Consider the following 7061-nt stretch of genomic DNA (forward strand, 5'->3'; position numbering starts at 1 on the left):
AAAAAAAAAAAAAAAAAAAAAAACACATCATAGTAAAATTAATACCTTCTCCGCTTCGCATCGAAGCTAAAATTTGAAATTATATATGATAGACAGATTTACGTTGGTTTTTTAGTATTGGAAATTTCCAAAACTATCATATACGATTTCCACTATAATTTTATGAAAAAAATGTACGGAAATAAGTGCAAGTTGTTGTACACGGATACTGACTCTCCATTTTACGAAATACAAACAGTAGTTGTGTACGATAATGTAAAAAAAAATATTGAAAAATTTGACATGTCAAACTATGAGCTGTATGGTATACCGCTTGTTAACAATGAAGTTATAGGACTCATGAAAGATAAAATGGGAGGTAAAATTTTAAACAAATATATTGGGATATGCAGTAAAACATACATGATGCGGTGTGGTAAAGATAAAGGTTGGTGATACGGTAAAAACGCCCATAACTCGAGTAACGTGTGTTATAATAGGAACATCATTGGTTTTATTCCAAACCCTATACACTCGGAATTTAATGCAATAGAGCGCTATTGTAATCGCGTAATACAATCGACTATCTGAATAGATATCAACGTTATGGCAGAGCAAGTCCAGCTAAGCATTCGTCGTGGTCAGTTCAAAGGCCAACTATCACGATTTGTATTATTTGTTGAGAGAAAGAGTGGAGAAGAAAATATTGACACCAGTCAAATCATACTACGACGAGATAAAATATTGGAGGTGTGGCAAGATTATGAATCGGTACAAGCAGAAATAGAAGAACTTACGGGAATTACGGAAGAAACGGAAAGGTATAGAGAGGAGATGGAGAATATTTATTTTGGAGTCTTAGCCGAATGCGATAAACTTATAAAGAAACTATGTTCATCTGATCATATCAGCATTAATGATAGTTCCGTTCAAAATATTCAATCTATTCCTACTAAACCCAATACTATAAATAGTCAATTCGGTTCTTCTATAATCAAATTACCACCAATCGATCTACCTAAATTTTCAGGAGATTATTCTGAGTGGCAATCGTATTATGATATGTTTTCCACAGCGATCAACGAGAATAACAATCTCAATAATATGCAAAGGTTTTTTTATTTACGATCTTCATTAAGCGGAGAAGCTGCTAAGGTAATACAGTGTTTACCTACCACTTCTGACAATTATACAATCGCCTGGCAAACTCTAAAAGAGCGTTATAGTAATACTAAGTTGTTAGTTCAAGTGCATACTAAGTCGCTTTTCGATTTAAGTCCAATATACCAAGAAAGTGCTGAAGAAACTCGACGTTTTCATGATACGTTAGTGGGTCATATTAAAGCTCTAGAGAATCTTGGTCAAATGCCCGACTTGTGGGGGTCACTAATTATACATTTAATTACATCTAAATTGGACGTACAAAGTTTGCGTAGCTGGGAAATCGAATCACCAAGGTCAGAGGTAGCAACATTAAAAAATATTATTGTGTTTTTAGAATCGCGTTTTAGAATGCTAGAAGCTATCGAATCGTCTAGCAAATTACAATCTAATCATAATATACGCAGCTTCAGCAAGAAAAATTTTATTCAAAAAAGAAGTGATCGTAAAATAAATGTATTGTTTACAAGTGGCGGTAGCGTTACTTGTTATTATTGTAAACAATCGCACACTATTTATCGTTGTCCGTCGTTCTTAAAACTTACGGTAAATGAACGTATCAATAAAATTAAGCAATTAAACCATTGTATTATTTGTTTAAGAGCACATGCAGATGAACAAATATGTAAGGCCCGTCGTTGCGCTAAATGTGGACGCGGTCATAATAGTTTATTGCACGTAAATTCGAAGACAGATAATGTGGGCAACTCAGATAACGTAGAAAGTATTATTGACAATAAAGTGCCAGATAATACAACGCTACAACAGCCGATATTAACAAACGCGCACACTTATCAAGGCAATTACAACAGTAGCCGCAGGTCAGTACTGCTAGCTACTGCCGTAGTACATGCGTATAATAATAAAAATGAACCGGTAGTGTGCCGAGTATTGCTAGACTCCGGCTCACAAAACAATTTTATCACCGAGTCAATGGCCCATTATTTGAAATTGAAAAGAAAAAATGTAGCGTATTCTGTTTTTGGAATAAACGAATCACCGAATAATGTTAAACACCAGGTATCAGCGATTATTAAATCTCGCGTGTCAGATTTTAAAACAAACTTGAATTTTTTAACACTTCCCAAGCTGACCAGTCTCTTACCACAATCGGGTATTGATGCGAGGGAGTTAAAAATACCGTCAGATATTATTTTGGCCGATCCGCTGTTCGGCACACCACAAAGAATAGATATGCTGATTGGAGCTGAAATTTTCTTTGACTTAATGTATTCCGATCAAATAAAGACGGTTGAAAATGGTCCCGTTATACAAAAGACTGAGTTCGGTTGGATCGTGTCCGGTCCTATCTCAGCAAGCTTCACTACATCTATGTTCGCAACTACTGTATTACCACACCAACAAGATGTAGTTGAAAATGATATAAACGCCCGAATTAATTTAGATGACCAGATAGCGAAATTTTGGCAATTAGAAGAGGTCAAAACTAAAAACGTTTTAAGTTTAGATGAAAAGGCGTGCCAGTTGCATTTTGAAAATAATACCAAACGGAATGAAAACGGACGATTTGTTGTATCATTGCCGTTCAAGGATCATTCCCTACTAGGTGAATCGTATCAAATAGCTTTAAAACGGTTTTTATCATTAGAACGGCGACTGCAGACTAATATTGAACTCAAAAATCTTTATTCTAAATTTATAAACGAATATCTAGAACTAAATCACATGGAAAGAATTTTGAGAGACGAAAGTACTAAAAACACATATTATATACCGCATCATGCAATTTATAAAGAGAGTAGCCATACAACTAAACTACGAGTTGTATTTGACGCTTCTTGTAAAACCGACAACGGTGTAAGTCTTAATGACGTTTTATTTAAGTGTCCGTGTATACAAGAAGAACTCACCGAAATAATGATTAGATTTCGAACGCATAAATATGTTTTTTGTTCAGAAATTTATGGTAAAGTAGTAATAAATTTATTGTGTGCAAAATCAAGAGTCGCGCCATTAAAGGTAGTTTCGTTACCTCGGCTCGAACTGTTAGCTGCGCTTTTGGCGCTCGCCTTATGTCAAAATATGCACCAAAATTACAGTTACCTATAAATGAATATTTTTATTGGACAGATTCGACACTGGTATTAAATTGGTTATTATCTCCGTCGTCTCGTTGGAAAACTTTTGTGGGAAACAGAGTAAGTGAAATACAAGAGTTAACGTCTGTTTCACAATGGAGGCATGTTGCGTCCAGCGACAATCCAGCGGACATAGTGTCAAGAGGCTGTTTTCCATCACAAATGAAAGGTTTAGATTTATGGTGGAACGGACCTAGTTGGTTGAAAGGGGAACATACTCAATGGCCAAGTAACTTTCAAGAACTTACTTCTAAAAGTGAATATTTGTCTGAAGAAAAAGTAATTACTAATTTATTCTTAACAACGGAAAATAATTCTTTTAATCAAATTTTTAAATTATTTTCTTCATTAAGTAAACTTTTACGTGTTGTGGCTTATTGTCTTCGTGTGAAGTCTAATTTTTTATCGAGTGACACTAATATTTATGGTCCTGTTGAAGCTACAGAAATTGAAAATGCCCTTAAACGATTAGTGAAGGTAGCGCAACAAGAAGAATTTTTTACTGAGTTGTGTGACTTAAAAAACTCAAAATTAGTGTCCAGTAAAAGTAAACTTTTTCGTCTTAGACCATTTCTAGACGACGATGGTATAATCAGGGTAGGCGGTAGATTAAAACATGCCGTCTCACTATCATTTTTTCAAAAACATCCGATAGTGTTACCCGCTGATAGTGCTTTTACAAAATTATTATTTCTGGATGAACACGAAAAATCATTACACGCCGGTCCACAAGCGATGTTAGCTAATATACGTTTGAGATATTGGCCGATTAATGGACGTAATATAGCCAGAAATATATCTAGAAAATGTGTCAAATGTTTCAAATACAAACCGGTTGTATTTGAGCCCATCATGGGTGACTTACCTAAGGACCGAGTCGAACCAGCGCGAGCTTTTGTTAAATGTGGCGTAGATTTTGCTGGTCCAGTGTTTGTGCGGTCTAGTTTGCGAAGAAACGCGCCTAAGACTAAAGCGTATATCAGTATCTGGGTTTGTCTTGTCACAAAAGCTATTCATATAGAATTAGTAGGCGATTTGACAGCGGAGTCTTTCCTTAATGCGTTACGGAGATTCTGTGATAGACGTGGTTATTGTACGGACGTGTATTCAGATAACGGAAAAAACTTTATTGCGGTTAATCGACAACTTCGAGAAGTGCATGAACTTTTAGCTAAACCAGAAGTTAAAAATGAATTAAGTAATAAAGGAATTCAATGGCATTTTATTCCGGCCCGTAGTCCTCACTTTGGCGGATTGTGGGAGGCGTCTGTTAAATCTGTTAAGGCACATTTGCTCAAATCGATTGGTAATGCTCTGTTTAACTATGAAGAGTTATATACAATACTTGTTCGAGTAGAAGCCATATTAAATTCGCGACCGTTGACACCTTTATCCACGGATCCAAGTGACTTATCGGTTTTAACACCTGGTCATTTTTTGATAGGTGACTCGCTATCCGCTTTTCCTGAACGTGACGTAACGAATATTATGGAGAACAGACTAACTCGCTGGAGGCGTGTTGTTCAAATTACGCAAAAAATATGGATTAGATGGAAGAACGAGTATCTCAATCAGTTACAAGAGCGAAAAAAATGGTCACAATCAAATGGTCCTGGTTTGAAGAAAAACACTGTAGTTCTCATGCGTGATGAAAACTTGCCCCCTTTAAAATGGTCAATTGGAAGAATAATGGAAGTTCATAGTGGTTCTGATGGCGTCGTACGAGTGGCTACTATCCGTACAGCAACCGGTGTATATAAACGAGCTGTTCGTCAATTATGTCCATTACCTTTCGAGGGAAATTGTACAGCAAGTTCAAATAATTAAAAATGTTTAAAATGTATGTTTAGTAAATTATGTTAAAATGCTTATGATTTGAAAAAAAAAGATAATAATAATATCTAGTCTAAATATTGTGATATAAATTCTTGTTGTTTTTTATTTTTATTTTTATGTATGTAATGTATTATATATTATTTGTATCTCTATTATAAAATATGTTCATTGTTAAAGTGTCCTGAAGTNGTATTATATATTATTTGTATCTCTATTATAAAATATGTTCATTGTTAAAGTGTCCTGAAGTTAATGTTTGTTGCTAAATTTAGTTACCTTAATTTTTATTATTTATTTATATATTAATTTAATTATTTGTAATTTATTTAAAGCATGATATGTTAGTTCTAAGTTCTAATTATTTGTTATTTATCTGAGAATGTTTTACAGAATTATTGTTTATATTTTTGGCCATGAATGTGGGTCAATTGTTTGTCATAATCTTATTATTTATATGTACTTTATATTGATTCTATTGAAATGTGTTATTTCAAGGTAGGCGGTGTGTTCGCGCTCGTTATCACGCGATTAAGCGATACCAATAATAATGATGGTCGCCGACCAATATAAGACCAGTTATGCTCGATATACGTACGCGCGCGGACAAATCGCCAGCTTACAATAAAATATTTAATAAAAAGATACAGTCCACAATTAATAAACATTCGTAATTATCAATTTATTTATTATACATATTGAACCAGACGCAACAAGAACAAATAAGTTAATTATCAGTTTAATAAAAATTATTTGTATATAAATATATATTAACAGTTGTGAATTAATCTTGCATTATTTAACAAACTTATGATAAATATTTATTTATTAATTTAATAAATTTGTTGCCGCCTGGGCTGTTCTAAAAGCAAAAATCCCAGATATACATGGGCATTAGAACTTTGCCGTACGGCTGATTTCTAATTATAATTTAATTAATAAGTGTCGTTTTGGCACAATTAGGACAATGGTTAGCTATATAACACAATAAATTACCGATTTAAATAACAACTATCATCTGTGTAACTGAAAGTAATAAATGAACATACACAACTATAGGAAATTTTACCTGAAAGTAAAACTAAACTTCGACATGAATTGTTTATATTTCATAAAATTAACATAATTAATACATCACCGTCCCGATCACAATGCACAATAATAATACTGAATTGATAATAACTCTACTGTAGTTTTACAAATGCAATATTGACTAATATTCAAGTGAGTTTTTACAAATACAATGAATAGTAAAATTAAAAAATTAACAATTATTTTTTATATACTCAATCGCAAAACAAAAACAAAACAAATTTTATTGAATACCATCGAAAAAATTGACTATTTTTACTACTACAGGAACACATTACACCCTTAATAAAAAAATCGACCGAACAACACACAGTACTAAACTGATAAAGCGTCTTAACAGGTGATAGCGCACAAGCGCTACCACCTGATTACACGCAATCAGTGCAGCTCGCACACTCGGCGCGAACATGCACCCCCCTTTGAAAGGTAGCAGAGCCTTTCAAACCAAAATACATAAAATAACAAAGTATGACTAATGAATTTATCTGAAGAACTATAAATAGTTAACATTGAACATTTAAATTGGTAATATAACAACTAAAATTTATACAACAATGAACTCATAACATCTTTCAGTTTCTAATAACAAATATTGAAAAAAAATTACATGGCTCATATAAATTTCTAAGTTTAAATCACATATATAGGAACTGAAGTAATTTATGACTAACAGCGGAAAATAATTATTCAATAACATATAAAATAATTAATGACCTAAATAAGTAAAATTTACATCGAAAACACATAAAAATACAAATAATACATGTTAATTACACTAATTATGAATAATATTAATAATACGAATACATTGATTATTTCAAATACAAATTAATTAATTACTATAACACATTCAAAATTCAATTTTTTTTTTTTTTTTTTTTTTTTACATCATAAAAA

This window comes from Daktulosphaira vitifoliae, unplaced genomic scaffold, assembly GCF_025091365.1.
Source record: "Daktulosphaira vitifoliae isolate Bord-2020 unplaced genomic scaffold, ASM2509136v1 Scaffold_2, whole genome shotgun sequence".
Classification (NCBI taxonomy): domain Eukaryota; kingdom Metazoa; phylum Arthropoda; class Insecta; order Hemiptera; family Phylloxeridae; genus Daktulosphaira; species Daktulosphaira vitifoliae.